The sequence below is a fragment of the Balaenoptera borealis genome (genome assembly GCF_965194805.1).
Source record: "Balaenoptera borealis genome assembly, chromosome: 3".
NCBI lineage: Eukaryota > Metazoa > Chordata > Mammalia > Artiodactyla > Balaenopteridae > Balaenoptera > Balaenoptera borealis.
In genome coordinates, this window is record NC_138866.1 from 30,297,946 (window position 1) to 30,316,465 (window position 18,520).

At 36.9% G+C, this 18,520-nt stretch overlaps 1 protein-coding gene across 8 annotated transcripts in view; it reads right to left on the minus strand.

Moving 5' to 3' along the window:
* The window catches only part of SIPA1L1 (signal induced proliferation associated 1 like 1), a 376,440-nt gene that overhangs the window by 143,712 nt on the left and 214,208 nt on the right, over positions 1-18,520 (minus strand). The window contains exon 1 of one of the 8 annotated variants that reach the window (XM_082384314.1): positions 8,119-8,174. The exons of the other annotated variants lie outside the window; for them this stretch is intronic. The gene's annotated coding sequence lies outside the window, so the exon portion shown is untranslated. Of the gene's footprint in view, positions 1-8,118; positions 8,175-18,520 lie in introns of those variants that run through there. 8 annotated transcript variants of the gene reach the window in all.

The following is an 18,520-nucleotide window of genomic DNA, read 5'->3' on the forward strand; positions in this document are numbered from 1 at the left end:
TCTGGAGCCTGTGCTCCACAACAAAGAGAGGCCACGACAGTGAGAGGCCTGCGCATCGCGATGAAGAGTGGCCCCCGCTTGCCGCAACTAGAGAAAGCCCTAGCACAGAAACGAAGACCCAACATAGCAATCAATCAATCAATCAATAAATAAATCTTTAAAAAAATAAATAAATAAAATATGATCTGGGTATGTAGTATGATTTTGAATACTAATTATTAAAGACTGCACCATATTAAACCTCCAACCATTCAAATCACCAAACAAGTCAAAATTCAACAGCTATCAGGTCCTTCCAATAAGATGATCTTATGCTAAATCCCCTGATTAAAATGGAATCAAAGAGGGCTACATAAAGTATAGATTACTAAAGATTGTAAGATTAGCAGTATTTACAGGATTTGAATAATTACTCCATACAGATGATTAACACAATTGCTTATATTTCCTCATTTCTTCGTATTTAATATCGCTTTTTTTATATTTAATATTGACATACCCTAGAGTCTCCATTTCACCCTTTCACAAGGTTGCAGTGACGTGGGCAGTCAGGTGAGGCCGCCTAAACGAAGCACCGACCGAGTCATCATCACTCGTTGCCCTTTCCTGGAACACATCTACTTTCTGATGTACACGTACGTCTCACCTTTTGTCCTCACAACCCCCCTTCTGCGGAGACTCGAGCTAAATTGGAAGAAGGTCGCCATTTGGACTGCAGACCAACACTCTGGAGAGCATTATAACAGTGCTATGAGGTATCGATGGCTCAAGGAACTGAAACTGTACATTTAACCCGGAAAGGAAGAATCTAGTAGTACTGATTTTCTCTGAGGGCAGGGAGGAAAGAGATGGTCTGAACTGTATTAAGTCAGATTTAAACTATACAAGCCATGAAAAATTGCCTTTGATCCACACGGGATGAACCACAGCTGAGAATCTGCATCACTAAGGACAGCTTTTCAGGCTGCCAGCGTGGGCTATTCGAGCACTGTTCAATGCTTTGCACTGAGCTAGTCACTATCAGAGGGGGAGGCAAAGAAGGAACATTTCCACTCTCAAGTTCCTAAAATCTAACCGGAAGAGGAAAAGAGGAGTGTAGGAAACCAGAGGGTTCAGTAAGACAGAACAACTGGCTTTGTCAAAGACACCATGGTTTTCTCATTTGAGTATTTATATTCCAAAAACAATTTAAGAAAGGGCACTTTGAGGCATATTTAACTTTGGCTTAGGAAAAGAGTAGAAAGCCACATCAGTAAGAACAACAGGTGAACAGAAAGTTCCTTCTACACGACACTCTAATATCCTAAACATTATTAATCACGATTGATATCAACAGTAACCGTATTTCGGCTTCCCTGGTGGCGCAGTGGTTGAGAATCTGCCTGCCAATGCAGGGGACACGGGTTCGAGCCCTGGTCTGGGAAGATCCCACATGCCGCGGAGCAACTAGGCCCATGAGCCACAATCACTGAGCCTGCGCGTCTGGAGCCTGTGCTCCGCAACGAGAGAGGCCGCGATAGTGAGAGGCCCGCGCACCGCGATGAAGAGTGGCCCCCGCTCGCCACAACTAGAGAAAGCCCTCACACAGAAACGAAGACCCAACACAGCCATAAATAAAAAATTAATTAATCAATTAAAAAAAAACAAAAACAGTAACCATATTTCATATAGCAGCTTTTAAAATACCACCCAAGAACCAAGAGCTTAAAAGGAAAAAATTAAAACATAAAATCATTCCACATTGCCTTAGTGTTTCCTTAAATACAGACTGCAGATGGGTTGTCTGTTTCACTGTACTCTTATTTCTGAGGATAAACTCTCTCCCCCCAGAGCTCGGAGAACGTGGGACTCTCCCATGCTTTCCGCTCTCTGGCCCTTGTGCATCCTCTCAGCCCTCACGAGCACCCTGGGAGGTGAGTATCTCCCCTTTGGAGAGGTAAGCACACCGTGCCTGACAAAGCGCTCACTGCGTGGAGGGCTCTCTCTCAATAAATACTGGGATAGCAGTTAGAGGATTTATGGCAGAAAAACTATTTTGAAAATACATTATAAAAGAAGAAAGGCCTCCATGTGTAGCCTGAGTATCACTTCTGAAGCCCAATCCAGACATGAATCTCTACACCCAGTGGGGAAAATATACTGATAATTAACTTCCTTAAAATGCTGCAGTGGTCACGTCACTTGTCTTTCGTGAAACTTCAGAGACCCCTCAATTGCAACCCCATTATTTTGTGACTCAGGCCTGGAGCTCAGAATTAAGTGGCACCCACCCCCAAAAGCCTGCCTTCTTCCTGTAACAGCAGGGACTAATCTGCCCTCCACAAACCAGCACCTTTTCCTAAGGCTCCACAATGACTGAACCGGAATTGAGGGTGTCCCTCTTGACCTTACATTCAGAATTTTAAAACTGTGAGTTATTAGAATGAATACCTTGTCTGATCCCTTCATTTTCCACATGGGGTGTCTCAGGGCCACCGTTAAGTCCACCAAGGTTAAACAGCTGGGGCCGAGCCCACATGTGAAGCCAGACTTCCCCATTCCCTGACTTCTACCCTGTCCGCTTCACCAGGCTGTCCTTCAGGAAAATGCTTTTTCAACAACCTGCTGCCACCAGCTGTAACTACAGTCTGAGCATCCATCTGTACCACCTACTGTGCACTAACTACCTCGTTTACTCCCCACATCAATCTGCACGCAGGTATCATCCACCGCAGTTCGTACTAAGACCCTGCCACTCAGAAAAGACTGGGTCACTGCTGGGTCTGATCCCTAAGCCATGTTCCTGGCACTGGAGGACCCACCCTCCATAAGATGCCTCTCCTTCTCCTACTTTCTGAAATTAACTCTACACATGGTTGGGCCTTTCCTCCTCAATTAGATTTTAGGTTCGGGAGGACAGAGATTCATCCAATCCTTACCCTCAAAGCACCTAAGCTCAGTATCCTTGAAATGGAATCCTTTGCAACAAAAGCCATGCGGTCTCAGCTAAGATGAACTAGAAATTAATTGATACATTAATAGAATTTATATTGTAATCTAAAAAGTAATTATGGTTATCTCATAAAAACTGTGTTGAGGGAGACATGTCAAAAAAAAGTCGCCTTCACTGAAATTTAATACAGATTTCAGCTTCATTGTTCTCTCTTAAGGAGTCTTCACAACAGTCGTGAATGAAAAATAAGAGCGGTTTGACCTTCCTCTCTTCAATCCACTCATCATCAAAGTACATGAAAAATAGCCATAATAATGAGAAAAATCTCTTAAAAGAGCAACAAGAAGTGAATCAGAACTGGTTAAGGCACCATCACATGAGATAACAAATGCACAATAGAATCTGCTGTTAAGAATCCTAGCAAAGTAAGTAAACACATTCACAGGAAAAGGGAAGGAGGGGTGGTTAGTACAGCACAGGTGGCAGAGGCAACAGAAAACAGAAATTAAAGATCACTGCCATCAAATTAATAATGGTCAAAATAATTTTTATCTTCTATCCTCAAATAATTTTTCTCCCATACAAAAGTCTCCACTTTGCTGCCCCCTTTTTCAGTTGTTTTTAAAAAATGAATACGCTTTGTTAAAAAAAAAAAAAAACTGAAATAGTGCTAAAAAAGTGAAAAATACATCTTTCCTTCAAGATATCCCAATCCCAAAAAAAAAAAAAAAAAAAAAAAAAGATATCCCAATCCCAACCCCAATGGTAGCCCCCCCACTGGTTCATGAATTCTTCTAGACTCTGTGCCGGGGTCAGGTCGGGAGTACAAACACAATAAGACAGGCACTGAATAAGAAGGAGGGAGAGAAAGGAAGCAGTGCAGGGAACAGCTCACATCTGAAGAGACTTGACTCCAGTGCTTACAGAACCAGAAAAAGAAGAAAAGAAAGGTGGAGGGTGGGTGATGAAGCATGAAACCATCTACTTACGTTCAGGAGAGGCAGGGGACCTCCCTTGCCAACCTGACATAAAGCACTTGATGAAACACTTCACAACGGACACACTTTGAATCTTTTATATACTTATCCTGGTTCTGAAAACAGGAGCCCTATACAAATGTTTCTGGCAACTTGTCAACAAAAATTACGACAAAAGCAAAGAAAGAACTTTAAGTCAATGCACACCACAACCCTCCAAGGTTTTTTTTTTTTTTACTATGTCAATTTTTTACTAATTATATAAAAATTTTAGTATTTTTTACTAATTATGTACATATACAAATATACATAAACATTATAACCTTCAAATGAAGTTATTTTTATCTATGCCTCCAAACTTAAAAACCTCTGATTTCTAAATGAGATCTTACAAATCTATTAACTTTATCACTTCAATGTTCATTTACAAACTAGGGGGAAAAAAGTTAAGTAAAATGCAAACTGACCAAGTGTTCCAAGATAAAACCTTGTGGCAGGAAGTCTTCTTTTGTTTCTTGGTCACCCTTTTCATTTTTGTGGCAAAGTGAAATAAATCCCCTAACTGGACATAGTAAGTTCGATCTTAAAATGCAGTCCTGTTTGCATTATCACTCGCTTTAAAATGTGATCATTTTACCTATGCAGGCGTTTCTATAAAGTGCACGCAGGCAAGCACAACACTTACACTCTCTTGCTCGAAACCTCACGATAACTTCCCTCTGCTCTCAGGCAAGAGAATTTCCCAAACGCATGATGCATCTCCCTGGTTAACAGCACAGCCTCTCTGCACTCTCTGAACCTGCAGCTCTAGTAAAAGGGAAAGGGGAACCAGGTGCAAGTACTTGAATGCACCTTGAACGCACTCTGGAGCCTTCAGGAGAAACCAGGTGGCAACTTCTACTGAAACATAACCTCACCCAATTCTCTTCCCTCCTTCTCTGTGCTTAGTCCTACCCATCCCTCTTCCTCCTGCTGAACTCTTTCTTTTCCTTTAAGACTGCATTTGGGTATTGTCTCTTCCAGGAAGTTGTCCACACTCCGCCCCATCCCTTGACACGTTACCTTTTTTAATAGCATCCCTTGAGAGGACTGCAGGTAATTTATGGTGAATAAAAAACAAGAGAGGGATTCTCCACTTTAAAGAAATTGATTTCACTTTGCATTATTACCTTCTAACACCAGCTCTGCTGGGAATAAAAAGCGAGGGACTGTCAGTTTGAAGTTTTCTGACAAAATAACTGATTTTGAAAATTTTCTGATGAAACTTTCGTTAAAATAGGTTTAAAAGAAAGGATATGTTGGAGTAAAAAAAACAAAAAAACAAAAAATCTTTCAACAGAGCACAAACGCAAGAAAAAGCCTAACTAGTGTTACAACAATCATGGGTATAATAAGCAACAAAAGACATACAAATCAAAACAACACTGCATCATTTTATACCTATTAGGAAACATTCTAGGGATGTCAGTCCTCCCACTGTTAATGGTGCTACAGTTAAAACAGACATCCTTGTGTTGGTAGAAGCAATAGAAACTGGTAGAACCGTTTCAGGAAAAAAAAAAAAAGGTGGGTAAACCAGAAAATATTCATACTGTTGGGCTCCATATTCTCTCTTTCAACATTTGCAAATGGATGGCTGTCCAGCAGCAGAAGGGATTTTCCTCTGCTGAGCCCCAGGACGACTCCTCACACTTACACCAGCCCTCTCTAATCACTGTTCCTTCAGCAAGCCCCATGAATATCCCACTCCTGTGAGCTACGGGCATCCACTCCTCTTACGGTCCCTAACACTCCCCCCACATTCTTAGTCCCCAAAAGGCAATCATCAAGAACATCTTGATTTTTTAAAGTTTCCTGATACACCACCCACTAAGCCACAAGTGTTTCAGGCCAGGAACTGCACCTTATTTAACTTTATGATCCTTAGCCTTTAATAGAGAATGTCAACTACATCTGAACAGGAAAACAAGTGGTACAACAAACATTGAGAAGTGATTTTTACCATCTGTAAGAAGGAAAACCTGTGGTACAAAGATACTCACTACTCTGCTATTTATTTAGCTTTTCACTTATGTTTTTTTTTTTTTTTTACCAAAGTAATGCATACACTCGTTAAAGCAAATCGTACTTCAGGCATTTAAGGAAAAAACAAAACCAAACAGTAGTGCTTTATTTCATCTTCTCCATTCCCAGGAGCAATCACTTTCAATTCATAGCACTGTTTCCTCCAGTATTTCCATGTTCCTAAATAACATGATTATGCGCTATTTCTTGATTTATCAATCTTAGATATTCTCTGTTGAAGTTCTGTTTTGGAAGATGAGAAGTAAGCATGCTTCCAATAAGTGTCTCCCCATTTCCCTTGCCCTATTTTATGTAACTATGCATGGATAGATTTATATATGTATGTCACAGTTATATCACATATATACATCAGGATTTATATTACTATGGCTATATTTGCTCAGTTGCTTACTTTTATTTTTCCTGGAGTTAATAATTGCTTTTTTTCAATTGCTTAGTTTCTATATACCTACCCTTAATTCTTTCTAAATTCAACAAGAGAAGCAAACAAACAAGCAGACAAAAACACTTTTCTCATTCCTGTTTCTCACATGGTCAAAAGTAACAGGTGCCCATTCCATTTCTCTCTCCTGGAGACTTCTCTCCATCTTTGTGCTCCAATCCAGCCCTGCTGATCTCCAGGTCTACTGCACAGGCATCTCCAGAAAGACATCATCACCATCATCATCCTGACATTTCCTTCCCTCCTCTCCTGGGATGAATTCCATGCTTCCCAGATCTCATTATCTTTCTCTTTCTTACTCTATTCCCTCATTTTAATGGACCACTATCCTCATTCAGCAACTGCCTAAGAAAAGTACCTAGGTGTTAAAGTTTTGAGTCTTGGCACATCTAGCCTTAATCTGACTGATGGTTTGGCTGGGTATAAAACTCTAGGTAGTAAGACATTTACCATTAGAATTTTTAAGGTATTATTTCATTATCTTCTAGCTTCTACTGTTGGAATTGAAAGGTCCAATGATATTCTGATTCCTGATCTTTTACACAAGTTCTTTTCCAGTAATTTTTTAGGATCATCTTTTCAATACTGGAGTGGCCTCTGTGTGAGTCTTCTTATAGTCCTTGTATTGGACACCCAATAGGCCTTTTCAACATAAAAACATACCTCTTTCAGTTAAGTGAAATGTTACTTCATTATTTGTTTTGATATTTCCTTTTCTTCCTTTTTTCTTTCATTTTGTAAATGTTTTATTTATTGGATACTGTACTTCCTCAGTAGTTTCTTATCTCTTCTCTCACACCCCCCATTTCTTTTTCATTTAGGTACTTGGGAAAATTTTTGAACTTCATTTTCCACCAGACTATTTAATTTTTCCTATTTATTCTTGAACTCAATTTTGAAAAAATTTTGTGTCCTCTGGTTGTTTCTTCCATTAAAAAAAAAATCTGTTCTTGTTTCATGACTATGATATTTTGTCTTATCCCTGCTATTATTAAACTAAATTGAAAGTGTTCTTTTTTTTTAATACTACTTTCATTTTTATTTTTTATTTTTTTAAAAATTATTTGGCTGCGCTGGGTCTTAGTTGTGGCACACGGGATCTTCGTTGCCACATGCAGAATCTTTAGTTGTGGCATGTAGGCTTTTTAGCTGCAGCATGCAGGCTCTTAGTTGTGGCATGCGGGATCTGGTTCCCTGAACAGGGTTCGAACCTGGGCCCCCTGCACTGGGAGCGCAGAGTCTTAACCTCTGGACCACCAGGGAAGTCCTAGAAGTGTTCTTTTCATATTCAATGAAAATCAATGAAATGAAATGAAAAAGTAAATTTCTCAATTTACTTTTCTTCCGTTTGTTGTGAGCACTGTCCTTCTCACGTGGAAGGCTTTTTCTCATATGTCTGCTATCACTGGCCATCCTTTTACATTTAGTACCTGGGTGGGGGCAGGGCCTGGTGACTACTAAGTAGACTTTCCTGAAGGGGACTGGGTGGGGACCCATTGGTTTACCTGGGGAAACTGGACATAGGGGGAAATATAATCATCACTGCCTAGCATCTGTGTAGTCTCTTCATATATCCAGGGAAATTCCTTGCCTTATACAGAGCCTGCCTTCCACAATAGAAGCCTAAAAGTGCCACACTGTCAGTTAACCAGCTATTCTTACAGATAGGGCACAGACATTACCTGCTCCTCAGCCAATGAGGTGTGCACATCCTGGACTCTGAATTGAAAGGCAGCATCTGGAAAGAGCAAGGAGGAAGCAAATACATTTACATGGAAGCTGGTGGCATCAGTAGTGGCGACGGTGTAATAGCTCCCTCATTTAAATGCTGGTGGTGGGACTTCCCTGGTGGCACAGTGGTTAAGAATCTGCCTGCCAACGCAGGGGACACGGGTTCAAGCCCTGGTCCGGGAAGATCCCACATGCCGTGGAGCAACTAAGCCCGTGAGCCACAACTGAGCCTGCGCCACAGAGCCCGCGAGACACAACTACTGGGCCCGCGCGCCTAGAGCCCGTGCTCCATAACAAGAGAAGCCACCGCAATGAAAAGCCCACGCACCTCAACGAAGGGTAGCCCCCGCTCGCCACAACTAGAGAAAGCCCGCACGCAACAATGAAGACCCAATGCAGCCAAAAATAAATAAAAATAAATTTATAAAAAAAAAAAGTGCTGGTGGTGACAATGCAAAATTGGACATGCCGTGCTCAGAGGCAGCACCACGCCGGCTTTCTTGAGTGATCTGAGTGTTGTCTTGGCCAGCTGGCCTCCCTTGTTCTTACCCATTTTCCAAACCTAGTTCTACAGCCTTTCCAGTAATTGAGCAAGTCACTAAACACTATTTCCATAAATTCCTTTCCTGCTGAAATCAGACTGACAGTTTTCCCCCTATTCTGGGGACCCCAAAATGCTAGTACTCAGAGATCATTTTTAGAATACACTTCACTTTCTTTAGAGAAGAATGGTTCCATTTCCTGCCTGGCTTCCAGCATTCTGGGAGTCAAGCTCAGCCAAAAATGTTTCAAATAATTCCTCCCTGCTTCCAGAGCCTTTACAATTACACCGGTTTGGAAAGGGACCCGACTATGTACCCATGACCAACCTCTCAGTGCAATCTTCCCAGCTACTTGGGGCCTCCAACTCTTGGACTGTATAGGGTCAAAATTTTCTAGAATTTCTCTGTAAAGGCCTTCACATGCAGCTCTCTCCTCATCACTAAATTAGTTACAATACATCCATTTCTCTCTGCTGACCAAAACAGTGTTGATAATGCTAATCTGCTCCTATTTCTCTTCCTCATATTTGACCTTGCATATTTGTATCTTTTTCTATTCCTTTAGTAACACTGGCATAGGGTATGGGAGGGGAAGAAAAAACTGCAGCATGTGTTCAATCTGGCGTGTTTAACTGAGGACTGCAATGTTATTAGTCTGAGCTGAAAACTTTCAATTATGAAATATTTGAAACATGCAAAAACTTAGAGATACGTAGTACCCCTCATCTGGATTTAATAAATGTCAGTGTTCTGCCAGATTTGCTTCAGATCACAAAGAAATAAAATGTTATAAATATAGAGAAAATATCAACTTCCAACCCCATTCTTCTCTCAGCCTCTCCAGATAAACTTCTCTCCTAAAGATGCTAGGCACCCTTCCCACAAGTATTTGTATATTTATGAAATCTAAACAGTATCACTGGGAACACATTCTTTCACAACTTTGTTTTTTTCACACAAAACTGTCTTCTAGATTTATTCATTGTGATACAAAAAGATACAGATCCTTTATGATAACCTCTGTATGCTTTACACTCCGTGTATATACTTGGGTTTGTTGCTTGATATCTAGGTTATTTCCAGTTCTTTGCTATTACAAAGACAGAATGGCCATTCCTTTCACACCTTCTTTGTGAACATGGGTCAGTCTCTCTAGAGGACTCTATAATGGCAAGTGCTGAAACCTTGAGTTGGAGCGTTCTTCAACATTATTGGATACTATCAAACTACACTCCAAAGCGGTTGTAACAATTTTACAATCCAACAGTCACATATAAAACAACATTTGCTGCCACATTTTTTACTTTAAATTATCAGGATCGCATAAAACGTTACCTTGTTGCTTCTACTGGCATTTACCTGATAATCAGTGAGAATTTTAATTCATTTATTGGTCTTATCTACTTCTGTTTTGTCCATTTTTCTACTAGGTCCCTGTTTTCTTTGTTACTGATTTGTAGGATTTCATTATATACTATGGATATTAATCTTTCATTAGACATGTGTCTGAATATTCTATAGGTTGTCTTTTACCTTTGTTTAAGGTATACTTTCTTATAAACGCATTTAAAATTTTTAACATAGTCAAATTTATCTCTCCTCTCTTTTATAGTTTGGGCTTTTTGTATCTTGTTCAAAAAAAATCCTCCCAATCTCTAATATTATACAGATGTTTTCCTATATTTTCTTTTAAGAGTTTAAAGGTCTCTCTTTAAAATGCATGTCTTTAATTCATTCAGAATTTATTTACAGGAATATAATTTTAATTTTTACCACACTGTCCCACCATTGCTTTTTGAATAGTCTGCTTTTTCCATACAAATTTGTAATACAAGGTCAAAAACAAGTTCCCACACCATGAAGGTCTCTTTTTATAGTCTCTCTTCTGTTTGAATGGTCTATTCTCTATCCGTATGCCAATGCAGCACCAATTCAAATATCAAAGCATTATAATAAATCCTACTGACCACATTAATTCTACTTCTCCAATTAATTTTAGTATCATTCTGCCATGTTTCATGGCAAACTCTCTTGGCTTTGTTGCTTTGTTCTACTTTTTGAATTGCATCAAATTCATAAACTAATGAGAACTTGGTCGTTGCATACCTTCTGTTATACTTATTATGAGGTACATTTTAATATTTTATTATTCTGACTAGGATCATTTATGTAACTACATTTTCTAATGAACTGTTGCTAGTGTACTAAAAAAATCACTGATTTTTTTGTATATTTCATATCCAGTACTCTTACTGAACCCTTATTAGCATTAATATCAGTTTGATGGTTCTTTTCAATTTTTTTAGTTAGACAATCATACCATTTGCAAAACAACTTTTTCCTTTTGTTGCCTTGGCTAGTAGTTAACATGGCTTAATTTTAAAATGTATGTTAAGTTAAAAAAAAAAGGCTATATTCTACTTTATAAACATATTTATATATCTGCAGAAGCACAGGGACTTTGAGAAAATAAAATAGTTGATTTTTTAGGAGGAAAGATTTTCTTCTTTATAAATATTGGTCACATAGTAGTTTTCAAAAAAAACACATATGACTTTGGAAGTACTATGCAAGAAAATACACTCTATATAATTTTTATTAAAAGTACTGATAGATCAGTTAGAAAGTCATGAAAATATGCCAAAATATTTAAAGGAGGAATAAGTCTTAACCACATGTGGGAATTTATTTGGGGTATGATGAAGGCCTTGCCAGCTAGCCACCCAAATGGCTCTACTCCCCGCAGTCCAACATATTCACTAAAGCAAATGGGCAGAAGTCCACTTTGGAGTGTGTTCTTGTTTCCCTATGGCATGATTTTAGGAGGAAAAAGAGATGGATTATACTTTCAAAAGCATTTTTAAAATGCTGTTAATTTGGACTTGATTACAAAATGAATGAATGATGGAACCTTCAGTAAAACCATAAGGCAGGCCTACCCACCACCTTCCCAAAACCAAATTCAGTATCTCTATAATTAAGAGCACATACAGGAAATGACTTCACAAAGTCTCCTTTAAGACTATATCCCCAAATGCCTAGCGAGTTAATAAGAAAACAGACAAAAATAACAACCTGACCCAACTGAGAAAGTTGTGTGGTACAAGTGAAACAAAAACTGAGAAATAAAATGAAAGGAAACTGTCAGAAAAATAAAAAAGAAAGACATTAGGGTTACTGTGAAAGTGAAAGACAACAGAATAAAAATGAAAGTTTCCAAATAGAAACTCCAAAAGAGAAAATATCAACAAGTAGAAAAGCATCAATGTTCTCCATGAGAGGGTCCATTTCTCCACATTCCATCCAACAACTTTTCATTTTTGCCAATTTGCTGATGTGAAATCCAAGTACTCTTTCTACAGTGAGAAATGGAGGGCATGATTCAGGGGATGAAAGGAAACAAAAAAGGTACCTTTAACTGAGGAATTAAAGCATGTTAAAGTACTGATAAAAACCTGTAAAAGTAACTAGTACTTATTTTAGAGTTAAAGTAAACAGCTACATTGAGTGGAGAAAGGGGTGAGGAAGAGGACAGAAAAACTAAGGACAGGAATTGATGACAGCAAGGAAGGGGAAGAAATATTGCTGATATTTCTGTGTGGAGTACATGCTAAAACAAAGCAGGCCTCTGTGTATTTTTTTAAAAACTCATAAAAAATTAAATCATTTATTCATGTGAAACCAAAGAAAAGTGGGTCTGCAGTATAGAGAAGAAAAATGTGCAACTACATTATGAGTTATAAAAGAAAATAGTATTAAGGAAGAAGAAGGGAAGAAAAGAATACAGATAGCAATATTTATTGAGCACTGACTGTATGTCAAGAGACTGAAAATCACAATTACAAGAAGAAAGTGACTAGAAATGTACACAGAGTGCAGTAAGAGAATACAAGACAAATACCTAAGATTTGCTGGGGAGTTAGGGAAGGCTTCACACAGAAAACAGTTGAGCTGAATCTGGAGGGTAAAATAGGATGGAACTGGATGCAGAGCTTGGAGAGAGTAGTTGAGTAAAAAGGAACATGTGCTATTGCAGAGAGAAATGAATCAAAACACACTATGGAAGCATAAAAAATAGTAACAATGGGATTAAGAATGTGGATGTAATATATAAACAGGTCACAAGAAATAGTTTAGTCCAGGGATTACACTCCAAACCACATAAAGATACAAAAGGAAACAAATCATGATCAACAACACATCAGAAAGAACTGATTATAATGCTTAAGGATTCACAGCTTTAAAACCATCACACAGGTTCTCAGATTTGAAAAAAAAAGAAAACTTAGTTAATAGACGTATGAAAGCAAAAGCTAATTACCTCAACTTACTGAAAGAACCTCAGTTGTTAATACAACAAAAAACCAAAATCCAACATGTTACTCTAAAGATGTATAAACCAAAAGACAGAAAAAATTTTAAAGGAGATAGTAATAAAACTGTATTTTTAAAAAACCAGAGGAAGCAATATTATTGGGTGTCAAGATTAAAAGAAAAATATCAAGCTAGATGTTATGGTAAAAGAAATATTTGTAGGGAATTCCATGGCGGTCCAGTGGTTAGGACTGCGAGCTTTCACTGCCGAGGGTGCAGGTTCAATCCCTGGTCAGGGAACTAAGATCCCACAAACTGTGCAGCATGGCCAAAAAAAAAGAAATGAAAAGAAATATTTGTAATAAAATACGACATTTTATGTCAAGTACTAACAAATGAAATCAAGGCAAAAACTGAGACACAGAAGGAGAAATCAGCTGAAAATAACCACACTTAGTTATTAATGAGATAAATTATTAACAGCGTGTCTACAGTACACCAGGTATTATTCTCGGCACCCAGGCACTGAATAAAAGTGACAAAATTCTCTGCATTTCTTGAAGTTACATTCTAGGGAGAAAGACTGACAATAAATAAATAAGTAAAGAAACAAACAAATAAATAAAATTTATTTTTGACATGCTGCGAAATGCTACAAAGGATAATAAAGCAGGAAAGGGAAAAATGCTGGGAGTCTCAGTTCTAAAAAACAGGGGCGACAAGAATTGAGAAGTGGACATTCCTCCCTCAGCAGAAGGAGGTAAGGGAGCAAGGTAATCACGGTATCATACAGACCCAGTGCACAAACACAGTAATGACAATAGAAAACAAAGAATGAAATTAATGAAACCAATAAAAGTTATACTGATCTCTATGCCCTAAAAATGGGTTCAACTTTCTAGTCAATTGTCCATGGTATGTATATAAAAACTGAGCAAACATAAAGTATTTTAAAAACCTAAAATGTATTTTTTTAATACACAGTCTATATTCTTGGATCAAAATTTAATTTTTAGGAGTGTTCAATAAAAACAAAACAACTACGTGTATGAGCATATTGAAACACAAGAAGTCATTTACAATCCTGAAAAATAGAAGAGCAAACTTTCTCACCTAGTGGATTAAGCCAAAATCATACACTGAGGTAAATGTGTGGCTTTTAATATAAACTATAAACTGAGAATTCAACTCAAAACCTCAGAAAAGTACAGAAAAATGTTAATAAAATAAAGAAAAAAGTAAAATTTAATAAACATACTAATAGAATAAATAAATATATCTCAAACATAATTCTTTGATAAAAACAATAAAATCTTCGTATCCCCAGAAATCACACTATCTTAGAAATGAGAAAAAAAATTGGAGATTAGATATATAAACCAGAGAATCTTTTTAAAAATCTGAAAATGAAAGATAAACATGGACATAAATGATTTCCTATTAAAAATACAATAGCCTAAGTAGAATACGAGAAAAGACCAATAAAACTAAAGAAGAAATGAAAAATTATCAATAAACTACATCCCAAATATAGGAGATACAGAGATTGCTGGTAATTCTTTCCAACTTGAAGAAATGTTAATTTCTTAATTAAACTAAGAAATCACAGTGTGTTCTGCATGTATATGAAGAAACACACATAATAAAACACACATAATAAAACGTGAAGGAAAAACTAGCAGGTTATCCAATCCAATTAAACCTAAGTTAAATAGGGTTTCAGTCTCAACACTCAAGATGTTTATGAAAACTAAACTACTGTATTTTACATATTGAGAGATTATTATTTGCCAAGCACTATAATAATAACTTTACATATGTTATCAGCAGATACAAATGAAATTTTAGGCAATACAATTAGTATTCCGCATAAATAACTTAAATAAGAACAAAAGTATAAGATCACTTAATAGATACAAGGTAGGCATTTAAAGTTCTATACAAATTTCTATAAGAATGGTTTCTATTTTTGGTACATATTTCAAACAACCAAAAAGAAAAACAACCGATTATTATTATTAAAGATTAGATAATTCTCTATGACCTAAAATGAAATGACAGAAATACTAGAAAAAAATGAGACAAAGTACAATTATTTTTTCTGATATCATGGACATGATAGCTGTTATACTGACAATAGTATTCCCAGGGTCTAGTACGTTATCAGGCACATAGACTGAGAAAAATCAATAGTATATATATTAGGAATAAAATATATAATTACTTACATAAAGAGCTTACACAAATTGTTCAAGAAAATATTAATAAACTTGTTCTTTGTGAAGTGACAACTATGGCTAACAAATGTTGTACAGTGAGAATGTATCATTTTACAATGTAAAAAATGTATTTTGTTATTTAGAAAAGTAACAAACTGGAAAAGAACAGGAAGAGCTGGCTCACAAAAGAAAGAAATACGAAAGAAAATGTGTCACCTTACTACCTTAAAAAAAGGTCACACTAATTCTTTAGTACAATGCTCCTGGGATGCAATTAGCTAAATGCTTCAAAAGCCATTAAAATGTGAGGGTTCTAAAAAAATAATCTATAACATTAAAAATTAATCCACATAAATAAAGATATAAATTTCAGCATTTTTAACAGCAGCACAAAATGGAAGTAAACCAAATGTGTAACTGGAAAATGGTTAAGTAAATTAAGACACCAAAGCAATTTTTTTAAACGGCATATACTACATGGGAAACATTTTATAATGCAATGTTAAGCTTAAAAAGAAGAAAACACACATATATATAAATGATCACTGTCAATGCATTTTAAAAATGAATCACCTTCAAGGTATTTTACTCATAAATAAAACAAAATTAACCTTCTAGATGGCTACTGAAGAGAACTTCAAAAAGTACAAATTCTTCAAATTAATTCCAAAATCCAATTTTAGAGTATTACGACTAAATTCCCATTTTTCTCATCATAATATTAAGGAAGACTCTAAAACACAGCATTTGCTGTTCTAACATCTAAGTCATTCATGAAAATGATGGGCTATGACTAAATAAGAATATTTGAAATAAATTTTTGAAAAAAAAAAAATCTGTAATTTATTCCAGGAAATCTGAGGAGCTGAGGGAGCTGCGGATGCACAGGGCTTCTAAACTCATGTGGTACATGCTGTACTCATTCCAGCAGGTGTGGCAGGCAGACACTATCCATTACCTACCCCGTATCTCTCCCTCCCAATTCTTCCCAAACAGGAGATTCTCAATTTGTTCGGGTAGCCATGGAGCACCTTGGCAGGTATCCTTTCCCCTACCCCAGGGGAGAAATCAGGAATTCTCCACAGCAGTCATGGACTCTCATGCCCCTTGGCCAGTGACTGGTCTAGGGGTAACTACCTAATGTAGTTCTGACCAATGAGAAGGAAGCAGATGTCTGCAGCGTGCAACTTTCTGGGTAACTTAAGCTCTCTTGATAAAAAGCAACAGACTGGGCTAGCAAACCGTTAGCTTGCCACCTTCTGCCTCCCCCTTCTTCCTCTTGGAGTACAGGAAGCCTGGAAGAGCAATGGTATCTTGCATTGCCAAGGCCAGCCTGAGGGAAGATACCAAGGAAATGAAGGGCAAAATCCTGGGTCCCTCGTGGCATTCCTGAGCAGCACATGCACCAGCCCTGGAGTGTTGACTTCTGGGGCTGCTTCTTTCCATTTGTTTAAGTCACTAGACTGGGTTTCTAATGTCTGAAGCTGATCACATTCCTAATATATACAGCAAATAAATCTGAATAGGTAAATGTGATTTTTATTCACGAATACTTGCTATTTAATTTTTACCGAAAGTAGACAATATTTTGATCAAAGATATTTAAACAAGAGGTTGTAAGGAGAATAAGGGATGAAGAAACAAATTAATAAATAAATGGGAGATGACAAGAGGATGTTTAAGATGCATCTCTAAATTTAGTTCCTATAGAAACGAGTCCACTAAAAATATTTTTAAATCGTACATATGAAGGATAAATTTTGGATTTTAATGAAGAAGTCTCATTCTCTCAGCTCATATTTTAATGACTATTCAAGAAAAAGTTCTCCACATCAAATCTGGCTCAGGAAAACGAAGTGAATCTTCACACAAAAAATAAATTTACATAGTTTTCCCACTTTAAATGGGAGTTGCCTTCTTGTTTTTTCAACAGTTGGAAAACTTGCTTTTGGAAATTCAAAATTTAATTTTACATTTGGTAGGAAAAAGTGCAGAAAACTCTTTATTCTGTTTGTAAAGATGAATCAGATTCAAAGTGTTCTAGTGATGAATCAGCAACTAGGTCCAAATCCTTTGGTTTAAAAAAAAAAAAAATCTCTCTATTACTCTATGTTTACCCATCACGTAAATTAAAAGGTCACAGTATTTTGCACAGATATTTCTATAAGATCATTACTGCCCTATTTGATAAAACCTTGAATCTTTTGTAATGTTTTAAATGTTGGTATAAAATTTTTCATGGGGGAGTCCATTGCCATGGGAAAAAAAACCCCTATAAATGGTGTATATTATTTAAAAAAAAATAAAAACTTTTTTGTCTTACTATGCCTTTCTCTACAAAAAGTAAAGTTGCAGTTAAGATTGAATAGAAAATGAAATATTTATGTGTGCTGCTAGTTTGCATGCATTCAAAATGCTTCAGAAAATTCAACAGGTGACTTAGATCATCTGAATTCACAAACTAAACCTTCACAAGGAAATCACCTATATGACCGCATCGCAGCTTTCGCCAGCCATCCACGCCACTTCTGATTACTTGGTTAAATGAAAGCATGGGGAATGGTTCACTGAGGCTCTTGACGTACCTTCTCTCAGAACAGAAATCTACCTTCAAACATGTTGGAGCTCCCCACATGTCTGGGTGGGGAGTTCTCTGCAGTCTCCTAATAATCTATTGCCCATAATGTCTCCAGAAAATTAACAGAAAAGGTAAAAACCAGGTTCATCTTTAGAAAAGCAAGGCTCTCAATATGGTCATAAGAACAGTATCTAGTACAACGCCTGGTACATTCTGGGCACTCAAGCAAACGCACTGCTTTTTCCTCTATTTTTCAGTCTATACCCTAATATTCACTCAACAAATATCTATTAGGCAACAAATATTTGAGGCGCTGTTCTACATGCTGAAGTTACTGCCCTAAAAATGTTTACATTTAGTGGGAGAGAAAATGAACAAACAAACATGATGTAAGAGCAACATACAGTACTCAGGTTTTGAACTCAACAAAATATTTTTTAACCTATTCTACCTGGAATGCCATCAAGAATATTAATTCTAAAAGTGGGATTTTGGTTTAAAAATCCTAAAAGACAACTTATTTACATATCACAAACCAATACTTTTAAGAATTACCTACGACATAGTTTAGCAGTATTCGTTTTCCGGCAAGTTGGAAGTATTTTCATTTCAACTGAATTGCATATTTTTTAAAAACTGAACTTGTACAAATTAGAAAATTAGTAGTTATCATCATAAAATAAGCTAAAAATAATATTTT